The sequence below is a fragment of the Melospiza melodia genome, chromosome 2 (genome assembly GCF_035770615.1).
Source record: "Melospiza melodia melodia isolate bMelMel2 chromosome 2, bMelMel2.pri, whole genome shotgun sequence".
In the NCBI taxonomy this organism is placed as follows: Eukaryota; Metazoa; Chordata; class Aves; order Passeriformes; family Passerellidae; genus Melospiza; species Melospiza melodia.
The window spans coordinates 62,595,371-62,614,047 of record NC_086195.1 but is presented as its reverse complement, the minus strand read 5'-3'; the positions used below and the strand labels follow the sequence as shown (position 1 = coordinate 62,614,047).

The 18,677-nt window shown below is 42.6% G+C and overlaps 2 long non-coding RNA genes across 2 annotated transcripts in view; one reads left to right on the top strand and one right to left on the bottom strand.

Moving 5' to 3' along the window:
- Positions 1–6,485: 6,485 nt before the first annotated feature.
- Positions 6,486–8,222, bottom strand: LOC134415112 (uncharacterized). The gene is made up of 3 exons (XR_010026942.1): positions 8,109–8,222; positions 6,843–7,086; positions 6,486–6,552 (listed from the first exon to the last, which is right to left on the bottom strand). It is a non-coding gene; the product is annotated as an uncharacterized LOC134415112 (long non-coding RNA).
- A 5,465-nt stretch (positions 8,223–13,687) lies between these two features.
- LOC134415111 (uncharacterized) overlaps positions 13,688–18,677 on the top strand; it is a 64,253-nt gene continuing 59,263 nt past the window's right edge. The window contains exon 1 of the long non-coding RNA XR_010026941.1: positions 13,688–13,754. This is a non-coding gene — a long non-coding RNA (uncharacterized LOC134415111). The remainder of the gene's footprint in view (positions 13,755–18,677) is intronic.

The window sequence follows — 18,677 nt, the reverse complement described above, 5'->3', positions numbered from 1 at the left end:
TCAGTTACATGCAGCTAACTTATCCAACTAGGATAGTTCCCTCAAGGACAGAGAGAACCAGACACTGGACCAAGGTATTCTCAGACTGGGATGTCAACACTTTGCTCTGGAAAGGGCAGTCAGGTGCTGTGCATAATCCTACACCTGGTGTTGTCTGAAGTTGGATCTCCATGTTTCAGTGACACAACCATGACATGTTTCATGACAGCCTAATGAATAACGAAACCCATGTAAGTGGAAAGTCCCTTAATCCTAAACCCAGACAAAATCACTGTTCTGGTTTTTCACTGTGATTCAATACAGCCTCTGCAAACACTGTCCACACCTCTCACATCCCAAGTGATGATCAGTCTTGCCTTTTCTCTCGTGGAGTGCCAGCCTTGGCAGAAGCCATCCTGAAAATCTTACCTTAAATCTGTCTTATCATTTCTAATAAAAGAAAAGGTCTTAGCTATGGTGTCCTGTCTGAAGGCCAACATATGTAATTCCATACTGGATTCCTGTAATTTCATGCAAAATTGACTACAGTCAAAATCCTTTGTGCTGTGTCCAGGCTTTATGCCACACGCTCCTGACACTCAGCTCGTAACAAACTGTATGATCCATCATCACCTGAGCACCCGTCCCACAACAATCTCTGCCTTCTTTCAGCATCACTCCAAGATAGGTCACATTTCCATGCCTGAATATATTCAGTCCAGAGCTGTAATGTAAATAGTTTCCAAGCTTTATGTCCTGTGTTGTGTGCTCATGTAATTAAAGACCTTACCAGAATGCAACTAGCAGGCATAGACTCATCAAGGCAATTGTGACTCTGAAAGTCCCAATATTTTGAAATTAAAGTCTTGACTTTCATGGTTTATAATTATTTTTTAGTGTTAGACACATCCTTCACTATTTATCTGTTTCTGTGCTCTGATTCCTCTGATCTACCATTTCTCATGGCCATGGGGAGATGTGGAAGTTTTGAGCTTTTTTAAAAATTCAACAGATTCCCCTCACACTCCTGACCCAAATAATTTAATTCTACCTAGATGGCAGGTCACTGATGTTTGCTACATCAAAAACTACAGTGCATGTTCCTGTGTTACAGAGAGCAAAAAGTGCTTAAAGCCTTGAAGGTAGAACTTATTAGACAGAGAAGTTGTCAAAATTTATATGTTTTGTTCTACAGAAAGCTCTGGTATCAACATTTATTTTGGATGCACATCTGGAAGAAATGTTGAAAGAGTAATGTTTTTACTAAAACAAATGTGTCCTTTCTCAGAAGAAGTTTAGCTTCAGCCTGGTTTGATATAACTGTGGGTCCATTGGAACTGCCATGGTGCCTCATGAGGGTGATACATCATGTTGCTCGCTCGATGAAGTTCCCAGCCAGAGTCCTGTGATGTTTTGTGGCCATCTGACTCTCAGGGTACATTGCAAAAATTTAATGAGAGAGACAATTATGATGCATTATGGGAGTATGATGGCTATAAATTAAAATGTCCACAAGGCACATAGTAACTCTTGTGGATATAAATTAAATCTGAACTGCCCCTTCATGAAATGTTTTAATTCAGTTTGACAAACCAAAGTATTTCAATTTAGGTTGAGCTAATTCAAAACAAAGCATTTTATTTTTCCCAGTGGGGACTAAAAATCTCCAGCAAAAGTGCCACAGGGAAATTCAGAGCTCTTGAAGACTAAATTTCCATTCAGAAAAAGATATTCATGGGAAATATCTGACCCCCTATAATACATACTCCATATCCATGTTTATAAAAATATATAGACAAATATATTAGCACAAGCAAAGATATATAAGGCAGGATGGTTAAATATAGTTTAATATGCTTAATATACAGTTGGTGATATTTAAATTACAGTTAGTTGTATAATATGCAATACAAGCTGGACAGAGAAAGTCATAGAGCATTTATTTCTAATGCCTATATGGATGAATCTGTAAGTTGCAAGCTCAGCTCCCTAGAAGCTCTTTCTTTTGTTTTCTTGGGGGAGGGAGAGCTGAGAGGAAAAGGTGACACATTTCATCTCAGCCTTGATGAATTCACAGAACTGGCAGGCCTTCTATTGCCTCATGACAATCCTGTAGTACTCCAGCAATAGGAAACATCTCATTACACCCACACAGTTTTTTGGCTTCCCATTTTAAAAGAGGAAATCTTCTTACCTGAGACAGAAATCTGCTGTTGCATTGTGGCAGAAATCTAACGTTTATCTATTGCTGACAGAGGCCTGTGTACACCTTCTGCATTACCACTGCTCACAGGGAAAAATTTCACTTATTTGGGCCCTCAGAAAAAAATATTTCACACTTTTAGTCAAAAGGATTTTTGTTTCCCAGAAACCAAAGTTATGTTTAGTCCCCAAAGAAGAGTCCTGTCCCCAGGAACCTGTGCCATCAGAGGTGGAAAGGTGCAAACAGCATCAAATCCAAACACCTCATAGTTTTTAATGAGGTTTCACCATGGCAAAAAGTATGAAATTACACTCTTGTTATTCTTATTTCAGAAACATGAGTCATTCTAGACCATTTCAGACACAAAATAATGGCAAAGCAACTTTAGAAATTGCTGGTAAGTGTTCTCACAGCGACACAGTTTGTCACTCATGGCTGCAAGGGGTTTTCTGTAAGAAACACAGTGCTATTCTGGCCCGTGACTCCGGAGAGCCCACAGCCACGCCAGCTCTGCCAGCTGCATCCTATTGCCAGAAGCAAGCAGGAATCCTGTGGGAGGGGATATTTCTGGGATGCAGCTGAGCCACGGGGACTGCAGCGGCAAAGGTGCTTCAAGGCTGAGCAGACTCACATGGGGACAGCCTTGTATGTCCAGTGCTCCCTTTGCCCTCTGATCCCACCTATCTGGGAGGCCATATGACTGTGTTGTAACAGCTTGTGACTGTGACCTGCTTCTTGGTAAAATTCGGACCACTCATTTTCCACTCCTTATTCTCCTCATTGAGCTGTGGGGTCTGACTTGCTTCCCCGCCTCAGCCATCTGCCTGGAGTTATCCAGCCTCGTGACCCTTCCTGAGTCTCTGCTTTCCAGGATGTGTGCCTGCCTCTCCACACTGGACAGAGCTTTTCATTCTGTCCCACTAGATGCATTTGGACTGATTCAAGCTGAGTTTTGCTCAAAAGCTTCTGCTCAGGTGATCAGGCCTGAATCAGCAGTCACAATCAGTGTCCCCTCGTCCCCATTCTTCACCACACTTTCAGCTTTGTCTCCCCTACAAACTTCACCAGCTGTGATTTTGTACCTCTCAGAGCCCACTGAAGGGACACACTTGTCCCCTTTTGCAAAGAGTGTGTGTCTGGCATTTCCACTCAAAATTATCACTGTACAATGTGAGCTGAATGTAAACAGAATAACAGCTGGCAGAAGAAGCTGGAAAATATTGCCTATGGAAGAGGGATAGCAGAATATGTTGTATAGTAAAGCACTGGGCAAAACCACTCCAGGAGATCCAGATAAAGCTTCAGTCAAGCATTATGCATTGCCCTACAGTTGGGGCAAGGAGGACCTGTGTACATCTCAGAGACACAGCAGCTTTCAGGGAGACACAAGTCTGGGCAATGCAGGTTGCCTTTTCTCCATGTCCCGAGCCCTTGCTACATGACAGCCTCACCATCTGTAGCTGTAATTTTGAGCTATAAATAGCATGAAACATTTTTTCCTGCCTCTGTGCCCGCTATGCCATTCACGCCACCGATGTCCTGCAACAGACCCATCCAGTCCCTTCTCCTTCCCTACATATGTGCCAGACCTATTTTGAGCCTATTTATCTGAGCCATTAATCATAGCATGGTTAGTCATATTAAAAAAAAAAAAGAATTTCTGGTCTGTGGACGTGACAAGTCATTCCCAGCTACTGAACAACTTGGCAAGAGATTTTTTTTCTTTGGTTGAAAATATTCAAGACACAACAGGGAGGGTTTTTTTATCTGTGTGTTTTTATAAAAAGAACATGTAAATGTGTCAGAGGGGAAGAGATGGGAAACAGCCAACTCTTGAGCAGTTGCTAAAAGATGACACTTTGTAAACCATGTTGATAACCCTCTGTGGGAGGAACAGCAAAAACTTAATTAGTCCTGCTATATATTATGAGAAGTCTTATTTTTAGAGTTCTGAAAGGAGCCTGCAGGAACTTCTTGTCCATAACCTCTTGTGCAGAGATACAATGCCTTGACTCCATGGGTAAGTGAGAGGCTTGACAGCGAATAAGGCAACCCACAGTTTCCTGTGGCTTAGCTTTGTTCTGTCCATACAAAATGCTTACTGACTTCTAGGAGGGACAAAACTCAGGCTTGTAATTTCTGGGATCTAAACTAAAATGAAGAAATAAATAGTTCTGTCATCTGGAAAGGAGTCCCAACAATGAGGTGTCCCAGATCAGTTTGCTGCTGATCCCTTGAGTAATATAGAGAAAGTCATTGAACCTTTTTGTACTTCACCTCTGCCCTGGCAAATGGCAATAATAGGAGCATTTGGGATGCAGATGGCTTTTCCACCTTGTTAATATTTTTTGCTTTTAACAAATTTTGTGGGTTTTGCACAAAGTTATGCCTAAAACCTCTTAAAATTGCCTACAAAAAGACAGAGATTGTAGATGAAATTTCTGGGAACAACATGCTAGAATCATTCACCCCAGTATGTGAGGGGCTCAAAACTAAATCAAGATTCTAACTCAGACACGAGCCCAACTCTCCTCCTGTGAACATTGATACCATCGCTGCCAAGCTCTTGGCTATTTTAGGTCAGTCCAGTCTCATTCTAGCGTGGAAAAGAACCTTTTTCTTTCAGATAAAGACTTTTTCATTGAAAGTAACTCTAGCCCTGCAAAAAATAATAGTTTCCTGATAAGAAGCTATTCTATTCAAATAGTCTTCCCTATTCCAGACAAAATTTTGCAGCTTTCAATTTGGGACAGTCTCATCTGGTTGCTGGGCTTTTCAATGATGCTTCAGTTGAAGTGCATGGGAAACATACTGTAAATTTTTTTGTTGTCAGTGTCATTTGAGTTCTGCACTTATCTCAGGCAACCTAAGTCTTGTGGGATGCCCCTTGTTTCTAATGCAGAACACAAGAATAAAGCAGAAATAACAAAACTGAACACTGAAAGAGACTTGCTGAGAGCCACATGGGACCGCTGATGTGGCTGCCTCTTGCACTGGGTGAAAAGTCAGAGACAGCACAGCTGAACAGAGAAACATGGTGAGAAAATCTTTGTATAGCATCAAAGAAAGACACCTAAAAATAGCCCAAATCTTCTTTCTCTTCTTGTTTAAATAAATCATCTTTCTAAGGAGAACTGACACTTTGCAACCTCACAGCCATATTTATAGGAGGTGGCAATAATTTTCAAGAATGGTCTAAGCTGGGAGGAAGTAATTGATCTGGAGGGCCACCACAGATTGGTGATGACTGATTTAAACTGCAACGTGGTCATCTGAGATTAAATAGCAGGGAACTTTATAAAAATGTCAGTTGAGAAAGAGAAAAGGCTTTGAGGAGGTGTGAAGGATTCAGAGAGCTTTAGATGCATCAAGTCAAGGCTTGTGATCGCTTCTGACATAAGGCTTCTCCAGCATTGTTTGCAGCCCTGACAGATGCCAAGGATGTGTCCAGGCTTCCCTTAGTGGTGCTTTAGCTCAGCCTCCCTGTGCAAGGGGATGCAGTGTTATAACACCATGGAAAAACAGCCAAGCATTTGAGGATCTGTCCTTTTCCTACCCAGGGTAAGGCTTCAGAGCTCCTGGTGTTGGTGTGGTCCAGATGATTGTCATCCATAGGAAGAGTTGAGCAAATGCCCTAGGTGCAGCCAGCCAGTGTCCCTGCTGTGTGGACAACACAAGCAAGAGATTTGTTGTTATCTTCAGGAGACTCCATCTTATGTCTACCCTGTACAGATCCACACAGGTCTGGGCTGGCATCCTAACTCTACAGCAAAACCACTGCAGTAAATCCAATGAAAAGCTGTCCTGCATGACACATCTCCCTTGGGGGTCCTATTCCTGGAGCTTCAGTAGCTGCAAACACTTTCCATCATAACAGCTCCCATGTTTCCACTACGGCTTGGAAGATAAATGAAGGAAACCCCAGCCGTGCTCAGGGAAAGGGAGCCCACAAGAAGTTTTGAATATAAATGAAATATAAATGTCAGTGTCCTGTACTGTCACAGCAAGCCCTGCTCTAAGCCACGTACATCTGTCCTCTTTCTGTATTTTAAGGTCCCCCTAGGCCAGCAGACCGTGTTGTGTTTCAAGAGCTGCCATTCATTGTCAGGCACTCCCAGTCCAAGGAAGGGTACTGAAGAACCCAGCAATTCCAATGAGCAAGACAGTTTTCTTGTGTGATGGAAATAATTTATTCAAGCCTATTTCTAAGAAGGGGAAGATTCCAGAGACAAATTTTACTTTCGCTGTTAAAAATATTAATTTTTATTAGAAATTTTTATCAGAGTAATATTTTAGAGCCTGTAAATTCATTCCTCCTGGAGATTTTCAACAGTGGGAATTTCATTCCATGTGTTTTCATGGTCTACACACTGAAGGGAGAAGGAAGACATCAGAGATAAGAGCATATTGAAACAGGCATAAGAAAGTATGTGCATCTCTCCTCTTCCTCTCCTTATAGTACTGTACAAATGCTGCCTCCTAGAGACTCAGCCTCTCCCAAGTTTCATGGCAATCTCTGTGAAACTGAACTGCTGCTGCAGCTGCTACCTCCTTCTTCATTTTCACTTCCCCTACAGGCTCAGCAGTGGGATGAACAGGAGGGAATAACAGTGATCATCACAGCCATAAAAACTTTTAAAGAGATATAAGAATGCCATACCTCAGACACTCCATTTCTCCTCCTGCTAACGAGCCTGCCAAACAGAAGGGCCAGGTTGTCTTGTGAAGAGGAGTAGAGGGATGCAGCAGGTCATTTGATATCAGTGGCTAAGGTGGAATTTCTGTTTGCATAGCTGGTCCCTCAGAACACCATGGCCAGGCACACTGCATTTAGGGGTGTCTGGCAATGTGGTGGTGGGAAGATGACAAGCTGGACGAGGTAAATCCACCTGCTTAATTGGACCCTACAGAAGGACAGTGGAGAGGTTAACTTATGGAAAACAGAGGCAAACTGCTGCAGACTTCTGCTATCAGACAACTGTTAATTGTGTTTGGAGACACAGCCCCAGCTTGTACACAGCAGATGGGTGTCCAGCCGCCACTTGGACTTGTAAGCACCCACTCTGTTGTGGCAAGCACAGGCCATGATTAGTGCTAACCATGCCATGAAGTGGTTGCAAATGGAATTAAAACATGTCATATGCATAGCCACTGCTGTCATTGCTATGGCTTTTGGGGAAGAGAGTGAAGAAAAGGCCAAATACAGCACAAGGGAATCCCTGAGAGACACAAAAGTTCAGGCATTTGTAACTCCCAGCTGGAAAGTTGAGTTGTTGAAAGGAGACTGTGGTTTTAAGGAAGCTCACTAGATAAATCTGACAGGGTGATAAAAACAGTTTGTGTTTTTGCTCCATCTCCAACAGCACCCATGTTATTCCCAGCATGATCATGACTTAGGTCTCAGCCTCCATCTGCCTGCTTAGGGGAGATAATTTCATTGTGCCAGCTGTCACAGATGTGCACAGCACTGCTAACCTGCTGCAGCAGTGTTTCATGGTGTCAGGCAAACTCAGCAATATTCCTTTACCTGCACTTATCTGACTGACAGCCTCTGCCCTGCCTTCCACATCAAATCCCTTTAAAGACCTATAAAACACCCAGTGGCATTGCCCAAGGCTAACCTCAAAGGCAGTTGCATCAAATTGTTACAGTATTATTCAACGTCTAATTTCAGGTGTCTGCAAGGAAGCATTTTATGACTCAGTGGGTTGCTCTGGGTCCTCTTGAAAGTCACAAAGGGAAATAAATCCTTTTAGGACCTGATCCATTTCATTGTTTTAGACATTTACATAACCATGAGGTAACTAGCACTGTGTAAAGGGAGGCTGCACATGCAGACATCCAGCTCAGAGGAAGATGTCCACATCTGGTCAGCTGCATCCCACCCACTGTGACTAAAGGGAGAGAGTGCATCATACTTGCTCACATTCAAAATTTATACCATCCAAAGCCTTCTGCCAAAACCAGCAAACTTCTTCCTTCACACGAAGAGACAGTTCTCAGTGCTTTGTGGTTCTCATTTACTCCTTGAAACCTGAAGAAATCAGAAACTGTAAGTGCAAGGAAGTCTTGCAGGAGTGCACTAAGGACTGCAATGTCAAACTTGTCACATAAGACCATTTTTGGTACATGAAGGCCCAACTTCCACTCACAGCTTTTGGCTGATACTTACAGGCCCTTAATTTGGTCACTAGCCAAAAACTTCATAAAAGTTGCATATGACAATAATGGACAGAACAGGGGGAAAGGAAAAAAAGCAAGCTTTGCTCAGAAACATGGCTTGAATTGTTCTTACTAAAGCACAGTCAAATGCTTTGCCAAAGCAAGGCAGAACAAACTTACAGCTAGTATTTAAAATACCCCAAGTGACTAAACAGTACTTGGCCCAGCAGGACTGCAGCTTGAGGTTGCTGTCAGCTCGTAGCCTAGAAACTATTTAGGTGTAAATATGAAGATAAATAATTCATTTTCATTGCAAAGAGCAAAAGTGATTTTTGTGAATTAGTTGAATTTACCAAAATTCTTTCATTTCATACAGTATGAAGTGATATATGTAACAACACATAATATTTGTAACACATTTCTGCTGTAAATTTGCCTAGAAGGTTTCCTAGAAGGAAAAGCAAGGAAAATATATCCATATTGAATTTGACAGGCAGGGATTTTTCCATGCTCCTTGCCTCCAATTATTCCACTTGCATTTGAGCAGAATGAAAAAGCTGCAAAAGACTTAAAATTGACTAAAAACTCATGTCTTCCAACAGTCTTGTGGAGTTCTCTAGGTACTACTATATCTGAGTTTCACTTCAGTGTTTCACTGGGGGATTTTGATGGTAACGTGTAATTGTTGGTTCATTCTGGCCTGTGGCATCAGACCATTGTGGTCCACCCTGATCTAACTAACAGTGCCTTCTCCACATCCTGATTTTTTTACTGTTGTAGTTCTTACACTACTGGTTGTTAAATATGTGGTATCTGCCATATTTTAAGTCCTGCAGAGAATCATAGAATATCTTGAGTTGGAAGAAACCCGTAAGGATTCACTCCATAAGTGCAACACCGTACAGACCATTAATTTATCTAATGGATGTGACTCTGTGCCATCTCTCACCTGGAAGTGATGCAGCCCCTTTGCAGTGGAACAGCCATGCAAATGACAGGAGTGCCTGGGCTGGCCCCCTAGACATCTCACTCCACCCTCTCACGTGCACACACACATGGTTTGCACCATGGAATGAGGAGGTATGCTGCACACTGGCTGCTGATGTGATCCTATGGGAAAGAGCATTGCATGGGACAGCAAATTAGGGCTGAGATTGAGTCTTTGGGGAGGGTGGTGATGTGGCACTGTGCTGAACTGAGCCGTGTAATCAGGAGAGCAGCACCAGGGTGCACAAGACACCCCAGACTCAGCCCTGAGATCGCTGTGCTCTGCTCCTGCTCTGCTCCCACTGGCCATGCAGCGCTGGCACCGACCTTGCTGACTGCCCTGTGTTTGCTGCTGAGGTGCTGAGCACAGAGTTTCAGGGCTACCCTGCCCTCCTTCAGCCCCAGACAGGGGCAGCTTCGTGCACCACTGAGTCAGCCACTCACTCTGGCCTTTAGCTTAGGGCCCACAAAATTAAAAGTCTCTCCACTGTGTTGACAGCTGGAATCGTTTTGGTTGTGACTACCCTCCGGCATCACACTGCTTTTCTGACTATTCTGACTAGAGGACACTAAACAAAACTCAGCTGAGTGCTTCAGACTACAAACAGCTTTGCGAAACCAGAGTGCCCCTGACACACAGCCCTGGGTAAGTGCCATCATTCATTCTCAAAAGCCGGCTTCAAACAGCACCAGCTATGTTTGATACGCCCTTTCCAAACATCAGCTTTATTTTTGGGAGCACACAATACCCTGGGTCTGCATTAAAGAGTTCATTGTTTGAGTTCACAGGACTTAATAAATATGTCCCAATCTTCAGCTTGCCATTTTAAAGGAAATATTGTCAATTACATAGATAAAACTAGGAAAAAAATGCCTCACACTTCATCTGCCTATGATTAACGAACTACACCCTGCACTGAACTGGAGAAAGGGGACCATCCAGCCCGGCTGTTTTGGGAGCTCCTGGAAAGGACATGTGTCTTGGAACTTTGGCATAACACTTGGCAGTGCACACCACTGCTCCAAGTGCTCCTCTGTGTGGGGACAAGTGGCACAGCCACCCCTTCCCCACCTGCCTGGATCCATGTGGAGCCTCTTGCTGAAGCTCTTGTGCCATCCTGTGCCTCCATGGGAAGCCAGTGTGGGAGGTGCTGGTGTGCTGCAGTCCAACACGCCTGCTGCCTGCAGCCAGCCCTACCCTGCATTATTTCCTGAATAATTTATTTCCTGCATATTCTCTACCTCTGGCATTATTCAGCTAGATCCCTGCCTGGTGGAGACAAGTGTGTGGACATGAGGGAAAGGGCTGAAAATCAATTGCAGTAAAGTTTTCTGGTGAGAGGAGTGCCACAGGCAAAAAAGGGAAAACACACCAGAGACATGGGGTGCTGAGAGAACAGCGTGCTTTGCTGGAAGAAAACTAAGCCAGTTTCAGGGCCTCAGCTCTATTTTTTTAGAAATTCTGTAATACCAGGGCATGCTGTGAGAACTGCAGTCTGCTACTGATCTCTGCAGCACTGTCTGCCTCCAAGAGCAAGTGGGCAAAAGTAGCTTACACTCCAGGCAGCAAGGTACAGGTTCTGTAGAAGATGAGAATGAGCCCACACTCACATATTTATTTACACAGTGACCTTCAAAATGAAACCCTTTTCTTTAGCCTGTGTGGATGGATGGATGGATGGATGGATGGATGGAAGGAAGGAAGGAAGGAAGGAAGGAAGGAAGGAAGGAAGGAAGGAAGGAAGGAAGGAAGGAAGGAAGGAAGGAAGGAAGGAAGGAAGGAAGGAAGGAAGGGGATGAGGAAACAGACATGAACACTAGAGACTAATGATGTAGGAAAATTGAACAGAAAAAAGGTGAAAGATTAATAAATTAAAATGTAAGGAGGAAAGCCTGTAAGCATGGTTACAGAAGTATAGGCAACCTTATTCTTTGTGCAGACTTCTGGATAAATGGGGAAATCTGATTAAAGGCCTAGGAAGAGAGATAACCCTGTCCAGAAGGAAAAAAAAGTGAAGAATTTTTCCTTGCTCATTGGCAATGTTATGCTGATTCTACTTTTCCTCAACTATTCCAAAAACTTGCTTTATGGGCATTGCTTCTATTAATTTGTGTTCCTTTGCATTGAAAACCAAGAGAATGACTTCACCATAGAGACAAGGGGACAACTCTGGGCCACCTGGAAATTTTGCTGTCTCTATTGGAGAAGGTTTAAATAGTGAGAGAAGCTTTACAGCACAACACAAGCAGAGAAACAAGACACTCCATCTTGGGGAGATGACATTTGCCAAGTTCTAGGCTTGTTATTGATGTCCTATCAGATACAACCACACCGGATTATCCTGGCAGGAATGGTAACATGCAGCACAGAAGGTGCAAACAGTTATTTTAACTCACTGCAGGAACACATGCACTCACACACTACACATTTTGAGGATGTTATCCTGCGGAAGGGACACCTATCAGCTAAAGATAGGCATAAAGCATTTGGAGCCTTCTCAACACACGCTGCCCCAGTCATTTTTATATACAAACAAGCTACTTCATCAAAACAAAGGTCTGAAGCTCAGATAAGCAGTTATTGACCACAAACCTAATTAAAATGCTGGTTTTGCTGCTGAACTGACTCATGAAAAGAGAAGAAGGAATAAAAATTAAGAACTTTTGAACTGAAGCGTTAGAAAAGCAAAGACTCATGAAATCACAGTAGCTCTGAGTAAATGTCTTGTCTGAATGCTAATTCTTGCCACTGAAAAAATACATATAGCATCAAATATAGCAACAAGTTAAAACATGCATGCTTTAAACTTACAAACAAACAAAACCCCTCCAAAACCACCCTGAAATCTATACAGTGCTGGAATACTTGGGTACATATTCTCAAGGAATAACTGTTTTTATCAGGCAGTAGCTGCATTACATTTTCTCAAATAAATAAATAAACCACATGTCTCTTTACTGCTTCATGAAAACAAAGTTACGTAAAAGCCGGTTATTTGCAGCATAACCTTTCTGAAGAAGCCTCAGCTGATGTCAGGTAGTTATTTGTCACCCGAATCTAATACTTTCCGCCCTGTGCCAAGTCATTTTCATGGGATCTGCAGGGTGTGATGCGGATCAGGAATACCTTTGCCGTCCGTCACCGCTGAAAATCACCGGAGCTGGATCCATCTGCCTGTGTTTACCAGGCAACCAGAGTCGCGTTGCTAATGCGAAGGTCGCCCCATGTGAACCCATCAATCAGCAGGCTGGCACTTCCAGCCCTCCACCAATATCAGAAATAAATTCAAGGGAACAGTTTTTAACCCCTCATTGCTCCTAAAGGGCCTCTTCATCTCTCCTTCACAGGAGCAATTTTCAAAGTCACATCCAAAGTGACATTCGGTGTGGAACTTCAGTACCACATGTACGAGATACACCTGTGATCTGCCCACTCAAAAAGCTGCTGAATTCATCTCAAGACAGTGTAGTTTAGGAAAATTCAGGACTCCCGATGAAGGAAATTATTGGCGCCTGACTCCATTGATCCAGAAGGCTGATCCGCAAATGCTTTATTAAAATTATATTATTGCATTATACTATACTATATTAAAGAGATACTATGCTATACTAAATTACATGCTAAAGAATACTAAAGAAAACTTGTGGCTGTCTCCTGACAGTCAGGACACAGCTCTTTCCAAATGGCCAAGGAAACAAAACAATCCTCAGCAGAATCCAATTGACAAATCACTTCAGGTAAACAATCTTCCTAACACATTCCACATGTGCAAAACAACAGGAGCAGCAAGTAGAGATAAGAATTGTTTTTCTCTTCTGTCTGTGCTTCTGCAGGAAAAGACCCTGTCTCTCTTTTCAGAGAATGTGAATACCACAGTGTAGCTAAATGAGCTGTAACTGCTGGATTTAAATGCCAAGAAAACTCCTACAGTATATGCTCTAAACTGATCACCAGCTATACTAAGAATATGGGTTAAACAATTCAACTCAAAACATGAAGTTACATTTAATCAAAAGTAGTTTTCAATTTTATATAAGGAGTGTTTCCTGTGTTTGTTTATTCCTAATTTGATTTTTCAGGGATGTCTATGTCAAGATTACAAATTTAGTCAGCTGCTCAGTCATGCTTTAAGTTAATGTGCTATGTGTCTTCATGCTCTTTTTGTGATTGAAGCTAGTCAAACTAATTCAAAAATAATTTCTATTTCTAAATTATCTGCAGGCAGACTGGGATTTCCACTTGTTTTCTTCTCATCTGAAATTGTTCAATGGATTCTTTGTCCAAGCATACCTCATAAACTCCTTGTCACTGACCTGCAGTGGCTGATCCAACCCTCTCATATTCCCACTACTGGACCTGGGAGAGCTGTGTGTCTGTGTGTGGGTTGCAGTCCTTGACAATGAAGGAAGGGGCTTGAAAAAGGTATGTTCTATTAAGATACACAACTGCAAAACATGAGGAGGCTTATCTTAGAGCTTGTGGAAAATAAACATAGCTAAAAAAAGACAAGATCTTCATGTACCACTGAAGTATATTCACGTCTGGGCAATAGCTCATAATAACAGCTTAAATTTCCCAACTAGCTGATGTGAAAAATTTAAACTGAAACTGTAGGAATTAATTTAGACTGAGGGCAGTCTACCTCTACTAGGTGGGCCCTGGTCTGAATGCTGACTTTATAAAATTTTAACCCTATTAAAATGTCCTGTATGATTCAGTTAAACAGTTGAGATGACCTATATCATATCTTGAGCTAACAAAAGCTGGTCTTTTAAGAAGTTCAAACCTGTTGTGTTCCCAATCAATTTGTGGGGAGACAGTTAACTCTGAAATAATGCATAGCCTTTCCCTATGTGTTCTAGATTATTTCAGTACTTGTTTTTATTTATTTTGGTTTTGGTAAAACTGTTTTAAAGAATTTGCTCTGAAGATTTATAATAAAAAAATGAAGCAATCCATTGAAAGTCAGCTTGTTTTGAGAAAAACAGCAATGTCTTTAGGTGGTGGCAATTTTGTGAAAGTTTCTGAGAAATGTGTGCTTTACAGCATGGTTTTTGTAGTGTCTGTCACTCATGCTTGAGACCAATACGTTACATCAATTCTCGCCTGTATCATTCCTCTAAAGCGTTGCAATGGGAAGTGATTTTGGCTTCTTAGCTGTTTTGTTGCTCCCACAAAATCCAGTGACAAGTCATCAGAATGCCTGTGATGAGATGGTGGTCACAGCAGCTTTCTGCAGTGGCAGGGATGACAGTGTGAGGTGCTAATACAAGTCAGTGATTAATGGGATATAAGAACCCAGATAGATTAGAATGGATTAGGCATGCATATATTTCATTTAAATTTAAACCTTCACCCAAAAAAAAAAAAAAAAATCCTGTGTTTTTTTGCCTTGCCAGACACACCAAGCTATTCTAACTCTCTGGCTTCCCAGTGTCAGGGAGCTTTATCTCTAGCCCAACAAAGCAGAGTGTCTGGAACTGAATTCTCTCTGTCTGCTGCCTGTTTTATACCTGTTGTGGCAGCAGCAAAGACAGAGAAAGGAGCCAGCACCAGCTTCCAGGGCAGACCTATTGCATGTTACGCTGGTGTAGGCAAAGGTGGGATTTAAATCACCCAACCCACGTAAACAGTCGCTCCTGGTCCAGTATTAACCAGCTGAGAATCATCCATGCTGCAGCAGCAGCAGTAGCTCAGCACTCTACTATGAAAATCTGTGAAAATTCAAGCTGTGTCACAAATGGAATCACTGTGCCTCCTTTCTCCACAATTTAAATGGGGCTGCAATGCTTAGCAGTTTGCAGTTTGTAGGAACCTGTGGTTAGAACTATAGGAATCCGTGGCTCTGCGTTATCACGCACTGGGACAACAAGTGATCTCTTCCTTGTAGATTCTTCCAAAGTTTTTCTTTTCCTGTAGAACCTCTAAGACAGTCCTTTTATGAGCTAGAATTTCCTGTTCTCCTACTAGTTCATACACCCACCTCAACAAAGCTGGGTCCATAGAAGCACAGTTTAAGCTGCCTCTTCCTTCCTGAAAAAAAATGCTGAGCATCTTTGTATTATTTTTGTGGACATTTTAATTTGAAACACCCTGGGGTTTTATTTTTAAAAAATTACCATGCATTTTCTTTTTTTTTGTGCCAAATCATGTTCTTCCTTTCTCTCTCAGCTCTTGAATACCAAGTGGCTTTAATGGAATTGCTGAGATAAGGAATATGGATTAGTGTGTTGCCTCAAACACAGGTCCTCACATGAGTGAGAGAAGTGTGCTTTGGCCTTTAGACATTTTTCCCTTCCCTGCTTCAAGGTCTTGGCAAACCACTGCTGAGTCAGAACCCCTCATCTCCAACATGCTCTAATCTAACATTGTTTAATTCCATGAAAATGCTGAGGGACCTACTCTGAGAAACCTGGTTCAGTCAGAGATAGAAGCACATCTGTAAGCACCTTGGCTGGGTATCCCTCCATGGCTAATACAGAGGAGTTCATGGCTGTGTACAGGGATGACTGCTGGCAGTTCTGTGTGGAGAGGTGGTTCCAGTATCACGATGCCCTTTGCAGCCTGGAGGGAGGAGGGAAGCAAAGGGAAGAGAGAGCCATAGGAGCATTTAGAAGTGAATTAGTTAAAAAGTTCCTCTCCATGTGAACCTGTCAATCTTCAGTACAGGATTATGCCCACTGGGGTGAGTAAGCCCAGGCGTGCACACACACACACAAACACACACACACACAGACTCTCACATAGTATCACTAAGACCTTGTGGTTAATTATAGCTCTGAATCTGACAGAGAAAAATTAGAGGGGAGAGGGACAGCTGCGGGATCCTGGGGTGTAGGGTCTGATTTCCAAAGTAATCTGCAGCCCACCAAGGATCTTCACTTTGGAAAAATAAAGTTCAGCCATTTCTAGTCCCTGCCTGCTGCTTTTCCATTGCCTCATGCGTGCCGTGAGCCTCTGAGCTCCTAGCAGGGTCCCCATAGCAGCAGCCTGGCCCGTGCTAAGCAAGGGTGGCTTGTGCCAATGAAAAATGTTCATAATCTGGGGCTTCTCAGATCTCCTTTTCTTTTTACCCTGCCTTTTTTTCCCCCCGCTGGCTTGTTGCAGGAGATGAGTCTGTGAGACTAGTGCCAATTTCTTTCTTCCTGGGTCTGCAAATCTCTCCTAAACCTGGAACTAAAATAAGGTGGAAAGTTTTAACCTTTTCTGATCACATGTCATTTGATGCTTCTGGTGTCCAGAGCCAGAAACAATCCTGTTGATCCCACATTTTAAGGATAAGGATAATTCAAGGTCTGTGCATCACAGCTGTTTTCCTTTGGAAAACAGGAGACTTCAGGGAGTCTTGCTGCTTTTCTTGAACCTGCTTGCATGTAATGAACTCATATTACAAAAAAAAACCAAAAAAACCAAAACTAAAACCAAACCAAAAAACCCCCCAAACCAAACAAAAAAAAAAAAAAAGGAAGACCCCTTAAAGTGGTTGCATCATGAGCTGAAAGGGTGAGTTCAAAGATTACATAAAATGGGGATCACTGTTTAAGGATTGTACCCCTGGTTTGGGTTGCAACTCTTTGAGAGACATTTTAATACACACAGGCAAATAACAGCCCCTCAGAGTTACTAAAGTACAGTCAGGAGCTGGGACCAGGTCTCCACTACAGGGTCAACAGCACTGTTGGATACAATGATAGCTTTTAATGCATCTTGGAAGGACAAAGAAACTCCAATGAACTGGAAATATGAGTGATGTGCCAATGCTTGAAGAGTATATGTGGCAGGGAATTACAGCCTGCTTAGCTTGACAACAACCTGAGGCAAAATCATGTACTGGCTGATCAGAAGATGGAAAATCCTACACCACTTAAAGAACTTCTTTAGGTTAGGAATTTCTCATAGCAGATTCTTATTTAGTATTACCATTGTTTACCAGTATATTCCAAGGAAGATTAATTTAAAACATCCATAGCAGCTTAATGTGTTTTTGTACTTCCAGATGTATCTTAAATGTGAGTCATCTTCAACACAAGAATAAAGTGCAAACCTCACCCAAATGCAGACCCCAGACTCTGCCAGAGCTTGTTAGAAGTTAAGCACAATGCAAAATACTGTGTAATTTTTGAAATCTATAGAAAATTATATTTAAAATTTTTAATTGTGTTTTCCCAAATTGTGATTTCCCCATTCATAGCCACTCATTCAGAATACACTGCAACTTCCTTGACTTCCTTTAGGTAGCAGATTCAGTCAGGCATAGAACCACAGAATTGTTCAGGTTGAAAAAGACCTTTGAGATCATCAAGTCCAACCATAAATGTGACACTGCCAAGTTTACCCTAAATGATGACCATGAGTGCCACATCTACACACCTTTTACGTTTTTACAGGGATGCTTGCTCAGCCGCTGGTTGGCCGAGCTGACAGATATCTCCAGGACACAGCTGAAGCAGCTGAACACATCATTATCAATTCTCTTTCCTTCAACTAAAATTTCAACAGAGCTCAGCTGGTTTAACACTAACTGAATCTAGCTTGATGCAATGTTAATCAGGCAGGTTAATTAAAATTACCTTTACCAGTCACTGGAGCCATAACAGTCTGAATTTGCCCTCACAAAAAGACCCCAAAGAGTTGGTTAGTCAGCTCTCTGGAGTAGACAATAAACAGCAGCATGGGTACAAAGGTAGATCAGATTGCTCAAAACCTCATCCAGCTGTGTTTTGAAAATCACCAAGGGTAGAGATCTTAGAAAAGCCTAAAATGACATTTTTCCTTCACAAATACCCATTCCCCTTTGGAGAGAACATTTCCCCTTTTGCCGGGCTCCTAAGAATAAAATCCTCTGTATCCATGTACTGATTTATAGCCTCTTCTGTATTCTGCTGGCTTTGCAAAACAATCCCTTTCCTGTTAACCCATGCATGGGGGCATGCCCCAGGGGGCGCAGATACAATAACCTAACATCACCACCCACATGGGCTTTGCAGGTCCCTCTTGAAGCATACATTCACTCCAGGTCAAAAGCTTCTCTTGCAGCTGGTAATGGCAGGATGAGAAGCCTTGCTGTGGTTTGGAGCGCACAGCTAGGTGTTGGTGGACAGCACACGTCACCGATCGCCACAGCTACAACTGCAGCAGTCACCGTGACGGCCGGCCAGTGAGGTGCTTTCACCTCTCAGGAATGCTCTGGGAGTGCCAGATGGAGGCTCCAGTGAAAGGCTCCAGTGAGCCTGAATCTCCACTAACTTACCCCGTTGTGCTTCGGACAGAAAAGCTGCTGGAGGTGTGAGGGCAGCCTGAGCAGAGCAGGGAATGTGGTGCCGTGGGGCTGCTTTGGGCTTCCCA